Source organism: Schistocerca piceifrons, chromosome X (assembly GCF_021461385.2).
Source record: "Schistocerca piceifrons isolate TAMUIC-IGC-003096 chromosome X, iqSchPice1.1, whole genome shotgun sequence".
NCBI lineage: Eukaryota > Metazoa > Arthropoda > Insecta > Orthoptera > Acrididae > Schistocerca > Schistocerca piceifrons.
Genome location: NC_060149.1, coordinates 117,714,637 through 117,729,096, shown reverse-complemented (window position 1 = coordinate 117,729,096; position 14,460 = coordinate 117,714,637).

Here is a 14,460-nt window from a genome sequence, read left to right as displayed (position 1 = left end):
ACATAAATAGTATTAAGTTTTTACATAAATAGTATTAAGTTTTTACATAAATAGTATTAGGCCTAAGTTTTTACGTATGTCCCGCAGACACTCCCTCATTCATCCCATGTATACACACAACAAAATATTAAGCAGATAATAATTTCGAATGATTCTTTTACACTAAGAAATGCAGAGTAATTAAAGTTTTGAAAAGACAATTCCAGTTAAGTGATTTTATACACTGAGAACTCTGTTTATGACTTCAGATGATAATAAAAGATAAACTGCTATTGTTCCTAACTGAGTTTTGAAACATAACTGTCGGATTTTTGACATTGAAGTAATTTTCTCAATCTCCGGAACTATAAGAGATAAAAGTCTGAAAATTTTACAGGTTTCTTTACTTAATAACAAATGATGGTATACTAAGTTTGAGCAAAATCGGATGATAATTACTATGGTTTATTTAGATTCGTAGGGGGTATTAATTTACGTTCCTACTAGATGTTACTTGAGACCTTTCTCACGGCTAGTAGCGTCAGCTGCGCTGTGAGTCGTAGCAAAGACACAATCCTGCAGCCACCGACCTACACGGCTGCATACTTTACTGCGATAAACGTTATCTCGTAATAACTTGCTACGTTACACACCCCCTAAGAACCTAAAATTCCTCTTGACTGTATTTGAGGTTCTTACAACGGCAATGTTATTACTGAACTCTTTGACAATAGCGACACATCTAACTATGGGGCTTCTAATAAAAGTTCTTCCTACATACAAACAAAATTTTTTTCAACTGAATAAATGATCAAAAATTACATTACAACCTCTACACTGTTACATCAAATGGCAAAGGCTTGGACTTCATAGCGAGTAACAAAATTAATGTACAAAATTTCCTCCTTTCCCCAGAAATCGTATCTTTTTTTTTTTTACAAAATTACGCATTTTAACATGTTTCCACAAAAATTGATCTAACAAACCATTTACAGCAGTGCATGGTTCAAATGGCTCTGAGCACTATGGGACTCAACTGCTGAGGTCATAAGTCCCATAGAACTTAGAACTACTTAAACCTAACTAACCTAAGGACATCACACACATCCATGCCCGAGGCAGGATTCGAACCTGCGACCGTAGCGATCGCACGCTTCCAGACTGTAGCGCCTAGAACCGCTCGGCCACTCCGGCCGGCTACAGCAGTACATATTCAAGCTTTCCTTGGAATTACAATTTTTTGAAAACAAAATTACTTTCCAAAATTTTTTTAGGTTGAACAGAATCGAACATTTTACAAGTCGCTTTGTCCGCGTTTAAGAAACCCACTAGACTATTTTTATCGCTGTAGTGAGTGTCCTTTTATATCTAGCCACCTTACAATTGCTATCCTAGTGCTCATGAAATCTATTAAACCATTTTAATCGTCGTCGGTAGCGTTCTTGTTATCTAACATTTTACCCAAAATGAAATATTTTACCCTCACTGTTGTAGCGTTCATGACATTAATTATTTTAATTGCTTTGGTGAGGGTCCTTTTTGGTAGACGAAAACATGGCGGTTTGTTCTTTTTACACAAAACGAATTAACTGACCTTCTGGTCGCTTTGGCGTGAGCTCCTTCTTCTCCAGCACACACCGAGTCTTTTTCCCGACTGGCGGGGAAGGTGTGTTGCAGGGGAGGGGGGCAGGGGGATTTTCCAAAGAGTGATTAATTAATTTATCGATTTCATTAATTATTCAATTAATTCGATACAAAAATGCGTTTTTATAGGTTAGGGGGACTACATTGACTGTCATGCTAGCTTGTCACAAGTAATATCATTGAGTGTTCCCACAAGCAAACAGGCTGACACAGTAGGGAAAAACCAATTGATATGTGGGGAGATATGAGAATGATACTCAGACCGATTTAGTTTCATGAACTTATTTGAAGTACTGATGAGTCAAACACAGAGGTACCTAGGTACTGTTGTTGCAAGGTGATTATTTTAGTTTACAAGTCTCATTGCTTACTTATGCTACACCTGTTTTTAGATTTTGGTCAAATATTTAAGAAGAAAGAAAACAAGACTTCCTAGGAACTACACAATGGATTCTTTTCCGAATTTTCATAGCCAAAAAAAGAGTGGTAAATAGACAAATGGGATATCAAAGTGACCAGCATGGTGTCTAGTTTCACAGAAAATACTTAATTGCCTGAGTGCCTCAAAGCAATAAAGACAGTTAAGAAAAACTTGATTAGTGATTTGAGAGAGATTGAAACAGCTGCTACTAGAAGTGTCAAAAAGTTCACCTCTACATGGTCTAGCTATTTGGCGCATAAAAAGTTAAATTGGTGGATAAATTTCAGAATTCTTTGCTTCATGTTCAAAAAATAAAAAGTTGAAACACAAATTGAGACTTCTCTAGTTTCTCTTGATCTGTATTCTCTTAATAATAATACAGTACTGATTGACATTTAAATAATTATACTTCATGTCTTCTGGACAAAACTAAATTAAAAAAAAACGGTAAAATGTTTTCTGGAATGATTTCTCTTAAAATATGAAATAAAATAGGTTACAGAAACACTTAACGTATCTCATTTTTTGTATATGCTTTCGAGCATCAAATGTTTAGATAATCTATTTTATTTCTTAGTTCTAGAAAAATAATTTCACAAAACATTTGACTATTTTTTTAATTTTTTAAAACCCTGTAACCAAAACAAACATTGCAATACTGTCCACAATTTGCATCTTGTTGCCCATTTCCCACTTGTCTGGCAGATGTCTTAACACTATAGTGCTGATGCATGGTGCTGTGAACACCACAAACATTAAAAATAGCTTGTATTATCAGTTAAAATGTTCATGCTACCCTAAAACTTCTGTAGTCTTTCTCTCTAACAGTTATGTAAATGATTAAATTGGAATACACTAAATTTCAGTTATCACTGTTATTCAGATCCCAAAACCAGGACACCCCATACCAGTCCTGATATAACAAAAAGCAAAATATTAATAACTTGAATACAACTTATTAACGTTCCACAATAATATTTATTAGTTCGTTATTAACCAGTTTCGGCTTCTCAGGCCATTCTCAGGTAACCTAATGCTGAACAGATAGTCACAAGCACGAATCCAATAGCATCCAGGTTATATGGCTTGCCTAAGCTTCACAAAGGCGTTCCAATAAGACCAGTAATGTCTTCAGTTTCAGCATCTTGTCACAAATTAATGAAAGAGCTAGATTCACTAATTAAAACAAGAACTGAATATCAACCAAAATTGGTAATACCCAATTCACTTGCGTTAGTGAAAAAACTAAAAGATGTATGCATTCCACCCAGTGGAAAACCAGTCTCATTTGATGTTAGTAGTCTTCTTTCTAATATTCCTGTTGCAGAGGCAATGGAAATTTTAATGGAATGGTATTACAAAACTAGAATAAATCCAGTGGAGAATCATGCTTAAAGCAGAATTATTTCTAATTCCAACAGTCTCTGTACAGTCAGTCAGCTGGGTTAGCAATGGGGTCCCCTCTGAGACCCTCATTAGCTCAAATGTTTATGGATAATTTTGAACAAACATTTTTAGATAAAGAGCCGCCAAAGTTCTAAAATACAATATTGGACTAGGTATGTGGGTGATGTACTGTGGTTGTGGACAGGTACCATCGGACAATTAAATAAAGTTTTTCAACATTTGAATTCACACCACAGTAAAATCAAGTTAACAATGGAGTTGTGAGGAGAATCTATCAATTTTTTAGACCACGCCATTGACATCAGTAATCAACAGCATTTTTTAAAGATATACAGGAAAGTAACCTCAACAGACACAGTAATACCAGCCAGTTCCCAGCATCCCATAACACACAAACATAGAGCCTTCTGCTTTGCAGCATAAGATTCCACCTTTAGTACAGAGTGGAATTTATAGAATTTACTGAAATATGTGTGGAAAATTATTTGTAGGTCAATAAGGTACGTCTGTAGCCATCACACTGACTGAGAATGAAGAGAGTTAGAGACTGAGAAAGAAAGTGTCACCTGTGCTGAACATGCTCTGAATGAATGTCATTTATGTGATGTGAAATGTGATGTTCTCCATAATGGAACTAAAGTGAGAAAAGTAACATTACTTGAAATTCTGGTCATTAATAAACACCAATCCAAAAATCCTGACCTGGCCCTTATGACCAAACACAGTTTCATTACTCACCCTTATTAAAGTAGCAGCCAGTTATTGTTTCTCTCAACATTAGCTAATAAGCTTTTTAGAACTGTTCCACGCCCATATTCCGCAGTCAATTTTCTTCCACTCCCTTTATTTGGTCTGCTCATCACATTCACCAGTTTGTCCATATGACATAGTAGCCTGTGCCATTACTCACTTGTAGAACATTTCTGTTTTATACACTCACAGTTTTAACATTTGAATCTATTGTACTGTAAGATTTATTTGTTCAGTGTCTCTTTAGGTTTTAAATCTTGCTTGTGTTTTGTATCGATATAGTCACATATCTTCGTAAAGCATTCTTTGTCCAGCTATAGACTCTCGCTGATGTGTGGACTGTCTGTTCAACATTAAGTTATCTGACAATGACCTAAGAAACCGAAAACCAGTTAATAATGAATTAATAAATACTATTGTGGAATGTTAATACGTTATATTCAAATTATTACTATGTGTATGTCTCTCCAAGCACCAACTGAAAATTCCATAAATATTGTCAAAAAGCAAAATAATACCTAACATCAACTTTTTAAAAATTTCATTCTTATTAAATTTTACATTATATTAACTGGACCCATTGTTGTCTATTACCATTATTATAGCTACTTCTCAAGTAAAACAGAAGTCTTGGAGTCAGTTTGTTTCCTGTCACTGTATGACAACAACTCAACCTACACTACGTGTATGTTCAAAGAAAACGAAAAACAAATTCAGAGTTTACTTGAAAAGTTTGAAGCATTATGATAAATCAGAGTCAGAATCATCTGGTGAGCGTGAAGAACTGGGACATAAAACTGATAGAGCGATATATGGCAATGACAATGATATAAGCTTTGAAAATAATTATTTATACTTACGAAAAGACAAATCAACGAAATGGATGAAGAACGCTCGACCAAGAAATGTAACGACACAATCTGAAAATATTATTATTCACCTACCAGGTGTGAGAAGTGAAGCCAGAATTGCGAAATCGATTTTACAGCTTTGCCTCTTCTATTTTGATCAAGGTATATTCGAAAAATATGGTCGATATACTAGTGTACATAAGAACCATTTCGGGGGATCTTGCCTGGTGACGGAACGCCAGAGGCAGATCTGACTGAAATTAAGACTTTTAGTTATTTTGGCCTGGTTTTTACCGCTCTTGGCCTATGTACCTAAGGTACCGGTGGGATACAGATGGTTTTGGAACTGAGACATTCCACTCAACAACGAGTTTGCTGCGGTTTGTGTTCCTGTTCGCATACATACAATTTGAGGACATTCAAAGCAGGCCAGAGAGAATGGATAGATAGTGGCATTCAGAGGAAAGTGTAATTTTTGCCAGTATATACCAAGCAAGTCATCGAAATGTTGTCTGAAATTCCAAAACACTATGATGCCAGGACTTGATATGCTCTTACCATGGAGGTATATGTCGGAAAACAGCCAGATGGGCCACACAAAGCTTCAAGCTCGCCACAAGATGTGATGCGAAAATTTGCCTGATCAAGACAACCGAAGGCACTGGCTGCAATATAACAGCAGACAATTGTTTTACTAATTGCATGTTGTCTAAAGAGCTGGGAAGAAAAAACTCACTTTGGTTTAATGTGTTCGCAAAAACGAAACTGAACTTCCTCCTGAATTTGTGGATATACAGTAACATGAAGCAATTAGCAGCTTAATTGAAGTACAAAACTATTTGACAAAGGTGTCGTATGTGCCAAACAAGAACAGGATACACATTTCTTTTATGCACTTCAGTAATAAAATAGATGACAGCACAATAGATAAAAAGAATCCTGAAATTATCACAGTGTACAATTCCACAGAAGCAGGAGTCGATACTTTTAATGAAGTGCATACCACCTCCTCCACGTCAAGAAAAACTAGATGCTGGTCTTGTGCAATATTTTTCCATATCCTGGATATTTTTGGAATAAGTTCTCAAAGACTATTTACCAGAAATAATAAGATTAATAATAGAGCCAGACGACTGTTCCTATGAGAATTAGGATTTCAGTTAATACAACCAGTTATAAACAAGAGAGCAGAAAAGATATCCTTACCCAGATCCATCAGACAGAATGTGGCCAAGATGACAACACAAAAACGTGAAATCGAAGAACCTTCAGCAGGAAGACTGGGGCTTGCAAAAAGAAATGTAGAGTATGAAAGAAACAAGAAGGGAAGATGTGTAAAGTGTCAAGAAGTAAAGACTGGGAAACCAAAAGTTTCTGTGTGAAGAACATAAAAAATGTATCTAAATCATACAGTAAAAAAAAATGTAATGATTGTTTCCATAAACAAGATGTTTTTGATTCAGAATAAAGCAAGAAATAAAATAATTACTATTTGCAGTGTTAATGTATAAATTAATATTACCAATGCATTTGACTTGTATAAGCCAGTGGAAGAATTTAAGACGTCAATAGAATAATATTACAGCAAAGATTTTTTAAACTGTAACATTATTTAGTCACATCTACATCTACAACTACGAAGATACTCTGCAAGACATCATATAGTGTGTGGGGTGGGTACCATGTACCACTATTAGCCATTTCCTTTCCTGTTCCATTCGCAAACAGGAAGCGCCCAAGAAACTGCTATAGGCATGTGTATTCAAATACAGAGATACGTAAAGGGGCAGAATACGGCGCTGCCGTCGGCTGTCTGGCGCAGTTGTTAGATCAGTTACTGCTGCTACATTGGCAGGTTATGAAGATTTAACTGAATTTGAACGGGGTGTTATGGTCGGCACAGGAGTAATGGAACACAGCATCTGCCAGGTAGCGATGAAGTGGGGATTTTTCAGTACGACTGTTTAACGAGTGTACCGTGAATATCAGTAATCCGGTAAAACATCAAATCTCCGATATCACTGCGGTCGGAAGAACATCCTGCAAGAACGGGAGCAACAACGACTGAAGAGAATCGTTCAACATGACAGAAGTGCAACCCTTCTGCAAATTGCTACAGATTTCAATGCTGGGCCATTAACAACTGTCAGTGAGCGAACCATTCAACGAAACATCATCGATACGGGCTTTTGGAACCGAAGGCCCACTCGTGTATCCTTGATGACTGCACGACATAAGGCTTTATGCCTCGTCTGAGCTCGTCAACCCTGACATTGGACTGTTGATGACTGGAAACATGATGCTTGGTCAGACCAGTCTCATTTCAAATTTTATCTAGCAGATGGACATGTACGGGTATGGAGACAACCTCATGAATCCATGGAACCTGCATGCCAGCAGGGGACTGTTCAAGCTGGTGGAGGCTCTGTAATGGTGTGGAGCGTATGCAGTTGGAATGATATGGGACTCCTGATACGTCTAGATATGACTCTGACAGGTGACACGTACATAAGCATCCTGTTTGATCACCTGCATCCATTCATGTCCATTGCGCATTCCGACGGACTCGAGCAATTCCAGCAGTACAATGCGACACCGCACACGTCCAGAATTGCTACAGAGTGGCTCCAGGAACACTCTTCTGAGTTTAAACACATTCGCTGGCCACCAAACTCTCCAGACATGAACATTATTGAGCATATCTGGGAAGCCTTGCGACTTGCTGTTCAGAAGAGATCTCCACCCCCTCATACTCTTACGGATTTATGGACAGCCCTGCAGGATTCATGGTGTCAGTTACCTCCAGCACTACATCAGACATTAGTCGAGTCCATGCCACGTCGTGTTGCGGCACTCCTGCGTCCTCGCGGGGGCTCTGCATGGTTCGTATTAGGTAGGTGTACCAGTTTCTTTGGTTCTTCCGTTTATATGCCTCTGCATGAACCCTAATTTATCGTATCTAATCTTCGTGGTCCTTACGCGTAATGTATGTTGGTGCTAGTATAATCGATCGGCGGTCAACTTCAAATGTCGGTTCTCCAAATTTTCTCAATAGTGTTTCTCGAAAAGAATGTCTCCTCCTCTCCGGGTATTCCCATTTCAGTTCCCAAAGCACCTTCGTAACACTTACGTCTTGTTTGAACCTACCGGGCCGGCCGGAGCGGTTCTAGGCGCTACAGTCTGGAACCGCGCGACCGCCACGGTCGCAGGTTCGAATCCTGCCTCGGGCATGGATGTCTGTGATGTCCTTAGGTTAGTTAGGTTTAAGTAGTTCTAAGTTCTAGGGGACTGATGACCTCAGAAGTCATTTGAACCATTTGAACCTACCGGCAACAAATTTAGCAGCCCACATCTGAATTGTTTCGATATCTTCCTTCAATCCTAGCTGATACAGATCCCGAACACTTGAGCAGACTGGGTCGCCCCTGCGTCCTATATGCGGTCTCCTTTACAAGTGAACCATACTTTCCTGAAATCCTCCTAATAAACCGAAGTCGACCATTCGCCTTCCCTATCACAGTTCTTACATGGACGTTTCATTTCATATCGCCTTGCAACGTTAAGCCCAGGTATTAAAACGTCTTGACTGTGTCAAGCAGGAAACTACTAATACTGTATCTGAACATTACACGTTTGTTCTTCCTAATCATCAGCGCATTTAGAGCTAGCTGCCATTCATCACACCAACTACAAATTTTGTCGAAGTCGTCTTGTGTCCTCCTACAGTCACTCAACTTCGACATATTAACGTACACCACAGCATCATCAGCAAACAATCGCAGCTTGCTGCCCACCCTGTCTGCCAAATCATTTATGTATATAGAAAATACCAGCGGTGTATCACACTTTCCTGGGCACTCCTGATGATACCCTTGTCTCTGATGGACACTCACCGTCGAGTACAACACACTGGGTTCTATTACTTAGGAAGCCTTCGAGCCACTCACATATCTGTGAACTTATTCCATATGTTCGTACTTTCGTTAACAGCCTACACTGAGGCGCTGTGTCAAACGCTTTCCATAAATCTGGAAATTTGGAGCCTGCCTATTGCCCTTCGTCCATAGTTCGTAGTATATCGTGTGAGAAAAGGGCAAGCCGTTTAGCTCTAGCGATGCTTTCTAAAAACCAGTAGAGTGTTATAATTCAGTGTGCCAGTTTATGGCAGTGATATGGAAAGCCTTGTGGTAGCTTTACATACTAATGTCACATGGCATTTACTGAGCTGGCAGGCGCTCTCACTGCAGCGATGACTCCCACAGTGTCGTGGTCATGTGGTGCGAAGCGTGTTCAGTCAACATTAGTGTCTTCACTCCTAGGCACGGCATGGTAGTGTTTGAGGAAAACGTAACGTGTAGTTACTAAAACTCGCAGTAGCATTTTCTCACATTCCATGCTACTTGAACTGTGCTGTGAGTCTGGTAAGGAGTGAAATGGAAGTATTTACGATCAATCGTCCCATGTTGTGCCGCAAGGTACACAACAGCAATCAGCTGCAGCAAATACATGTCATGAAAAGGGCTCTTTCTGAAATGCTGTCGGACAGACTGAAACGGGTCTTTCGCAATTCCGTAATTCAGAAGCCGCTAATAACTCTCAGATCTACTTAAAAAATAAGTAATAATGAACAGTCCTATTACCATAGGTTGCCTGTCCTATCCTCATAAAGCATGTAATGTATGCTGGGAGCTTCGTGTTTTGGCCTGTTGATTTGCACTGTATTACCTTGATAAATCCTATATCATTGTGAGATGATCCTTGAATGAATAAAGAAATCAATACACATTATAAAAAAGTATTTGTGAGGATGTATGTTCCACAACTCTTTCCAAACCACTAGATTGATTTCAGACAAACTTAGTACACATACACCTTACCGTCAGGTGATAATCGCTGTGGAGATAAGAACCATCTACCTATCAAGGGGTTGGAGATGAGGGTGGAAAAAGAGTCGTACTCCGTGACGCATGAATTTCCAGACTTTATTCATTTATTACTTCAGAATGAGAGCACTTAGCGACTTGCAACAAACTTTGCTTATAATCCCTACAAAATGATGAAAGGAAATATGTTTATCGCTTACTACACTTCCGATGTTCAGGCAGTAAAAGTACCACATGAAGTTTGACTTTATTACTTCTTTACTAGCAATTGTATTCGCAACACATTTTACAGAGTCTGCACGTATACCACTGAATTTAAGTGCAAAATTATATCGTCGTACGACGCATAGCTCAGGAGATATGCTGTCATAAACAATGAGATGGGTGAAAAACTGTGTCATAACGTAGTTACTTCTTTGCTACTAACACCATTCTCAATAAATTTCGCAATATGTATCTATGTATGCTGCTGAATGTATCTACAAAATTATATCACTCTACAACACACAGTAGGAGATATGACTTCATAAACATTAAACATATAACAATAGGCTGCGTGACATGGACAAGGCCCCAGAGCTGTAAACAAATACCTGAGCAACGATACGTTTCTCCACAAGAAACTAAATAAATATAAAATTAGGACGACTTGGAGTTGGAAGATTTCTCTTTATTTAGGAGGATGAATCTAACATTTTTTTACCTGCTTGATCTAGATAACTTGAAGTATGCATAACAATTGTGCAAAATGGTTCAAAATAATTGGTACACCAGCGACAAATAGAATGGGTTCGTACTGCTATCTTTATTTGGGAAACAGTATTTCTTTATAAAGCAGAAATTTGTGTACATCACAAGTGGCTCTTTGTGGGAATTGGCCTCATTTCCTCATCTTTCTGTTTATCAAACACTTTTTTTCATTCATAGTTTATTTATTTATTTATTTATTTATTCGTCCTTAGACAATTCGGTACAATAGTATTGGACATGTCAGAAACAAACGTTAATAATATATCTGTATAAAACATTTATAAAACAGCATAAGGTGAGAATAGGGCAGGAAATTGGACATGGCTTAATCAAAGGAACCATCTCAGCATTCACCTATGTCACAAGAGGAAACCATGGAAAACCCAAGTCAGGATGGTGGGGTGCGGAACAAACCCCAGTCCTCCAGAATGCAAGTCCAGTACAGTAAGTGCGGAGTAGCCACCTGGCTCAGTACACGATTGGATGGAGAATAGTGAAATACATCAGCTACACTGTGAGTGCAAAATGCATTGTAAGTAAATAAAAAAAGGAATTTTTAGAATAAAAAGTGAAGACATAAAAGAATTACATGACACTGGATGCCGTAAAGAGCTCAGGCTTATGGCATATCAAATCAAATCAATTTTTATTGTGTTAAACAACTTAGTGTTGTCATAGACAGCGTCGAAAAATACAAGGAAAGGTACCAAAACACAATACAATACTTAAATATAGGTTTTTTTAAAGGTACCAATTAGATTTTAAAAATATACAGAAAAGTAAAGTATTTACAGTTATACATCTCCTTGCATCAAATTTGTCACATAATATGATACCGCCTATATTTTCACTACATGCTAGAATCATCATTCATTCTGGAGGCGTCTCAAGTTTTCTTCGAATTCCAGAATGTTGTAAGTTGTATTCAGAATCACCCAGTTTTTTTAGTTTCTTCCCTAGTTGCTGTACTGGCATTTCCCTCAGTGTTATAGGCAGTTAGTTGAATAGCTTACCTGGGGTGTGTCAATGTAATGTTTATTTCTTGGGTTGTGTGAATGTACCTTCCCCCCCCCCCTGCTGTGAAGTTACTCTGATTTTCTTTGATGTCTATCAGAGAATGGTATATCAATATTATAGAGAGAGTCATTATTTTCAGCTCCCTGAATACTGGTCTGCATGATTCATTGTTGGGTAAGCCCTTTATACCCCTAACTGCCCTCTTCTGCCACTTAAAAACTTCCTGGGCCCCTGAAGAGTTCCCCCAAAGTATTACGCCATAGAGCAGGTGCGAGTGGAAAAAGTCGTAGTATGCCTCTAACATTTGGCTCTTACTGACACAAGTCCTAAGTTTGCGCAATAAAAAAATTATTCTGGACAGTTTCTTGCATAGTTGTTGCTTATCTTCACCCCAGTTCAAATTCGGGTCTAAATAAATTCCTGGCAGTTTGACAGATGTGTTTACCGTCCCTTCTGGTTTCAACTTACTCAAATGAAAATATATTGTCTCTGTTTTATTGCCATTTAAGACCAATTAATTGCTTTGCAACCATGTGATGGAGTTTTCTACCATGTCTGTATTTTTGTCCTGTAAAGTTTCCAGATTTCCGTCTGATTTTATTAAGGTTATGTCATCAGCATATAGAATTGATTTGTCTGGCAAGTTATGTGGGAGGTCATTGATATACACTAGAAAGAGAAATGGACCAATTACTGATCCTTGAATAACTCCGATTTCAATTTTGAGTATGTCTGATAGTTGGCTCTCAATTATGACCATTTGTTGTCTGTTATCAAGGTACGATTCTATTAGCGATAACTGTGAGCCCTTTTATTCCGTATAGTTTTAACTTAGAAAATAAGATCTCATGGGAAATAGTGTCGAAAGCCTTACTAAGGTCTAAGAGTGTAATACAAGAAATTAAATGTAGCTCGAAATTGGTAACAGTCTCGTTGATGATATTGTTTCCAGCTTTAATGGTTGATTTACCTGTCCTAAATCCAAACTGAGCGTTGTTAAATAAATTGTTCGTTTCAAAGTACTTCAGTAGTTGTGGTTTCATGCAATATTCAATGACTTTTGATACAATAGGGATAATCGAGACTGGTCTGTAGTTATTTGGACAGTCTCTGTCCCCTGGATTGGAACTGTGATAGTCATTTTTAAACAACCTGGAAAGATTCCCTCCTCAAGGATGCAATTTAGGAGATACGTTAACGTTAACAATATTGTGTCTGAGATTTGTTTAATATCACATTAGAGAAACTATAATAATCCTTGGTTTTGGAGTTACTTAATTTTGCAATTAGTTTAGACACTTCTGTAGGGGTGACTTGTTCCAACTAAAATTTAATCCCCTAGTTCTATTTGCGGTGTAGTTGCTCACTCTATGTTTATATGCTAACTCGAGATTGTCAGTGTGAGTAATATTTTTAACATTATTTACAAAGAACTAACTAAGTATGTTGGGTGCAATAGGCACTGATTCCTTTCTTACTTTTCTTCCTAATTCTTTATTTATAACTGCCCAGGCAGCTTTACACTTTTAGAATTATTGATAAAATTGTCATTGTCTCTTATCTTGGCTGCTTTTATTTCCCTTCTATAGGCTTGTTTTGCCCTGGTATACCTATCTTTATCTGCCTGGTTTCCCTGTTTGGTTTTTTTATGAAGGATGATTGTAACCTTCCTAAAGGCTGCAAGTGCTGGAGTGAACCATTTGCAGCTCTGTTTCCTTTTCAAGTTATTTTGGTTATTTAGTGCCTTTGTTGTCTTTGGACAGTATTTATTAATATTAAAGCTAAGTGTTGACAAAAAGTTTGTAAAGGCCTCATTTACCTTCCTACAGTTTAAAACTTTATTCTCCCAGTCCATCTCCCTTAAAATGAATCTCAGTTTTTCTGTATTCCTTTCCCCTAACATTCTGACGTTTTCTGTTCCCTTTTATAATGCTCAGTTCTTGTCATTGGAAAATGAATCCAGATCCCACCGTGGTCAGAGATGAGTGGATCTTCAACTCTGTATTAAAATGAATTTCTGTCCATGTTGGTGAGAATATTATCTAGGCAAGACTTCTTTCTTGTTGGTTGGTCATTAATCAGATATAAGTTGTATGATCTTAAAGTATTACATAATTGGGCCTTAGCATTTGACTGGGTTAAGACATCAATATTAATGTCCCATAGATAAATTATATTGAAATTATTGTATTTCTGTAGATGCTGTGTCAGTTGTTCCCAGTGGGTTACAAATATATTTATGTCTGCGTCTGGGGTTCGGTAGAATGAGGTCAGAATCAGCTTAATTCCTGAGAAAACGACACTTGCTACTTCATATGACTGTTCTGGGCAGAAAGTTCCTAGATTCAATAACTGATGGTCTAGATGATTATTACTTCTTAGAAAAATTGAGACACCTCCATGACCAACTCTCTGTCTGTAAAAACCTTTTTTTAATTCAAACCCAGATGGAACATAGAGAGTTCCTTCAACCTCTGAGAGCCAGTGCTCATTAATACATAGAATATCACATAGAAAATCTTCCAAAAAATTCTCTAGCTCATGTATTTTGTTTCTCAGACACTGTACATTGATATGAAAAACACTTAAAATATCCTTCTCAATAGAAAAGTTCCCTAATTTCTGCTTGTATTCCTGAGTATTATGTACTAGGGGCCTTGTTTTACAATTACTCTGTAAGGCATTCTCTGTGCAGTTGTTATGGGTACATATTTGTAATCTAAAAAGTATTACTTTCCTGACTGACTGCACTTGAATA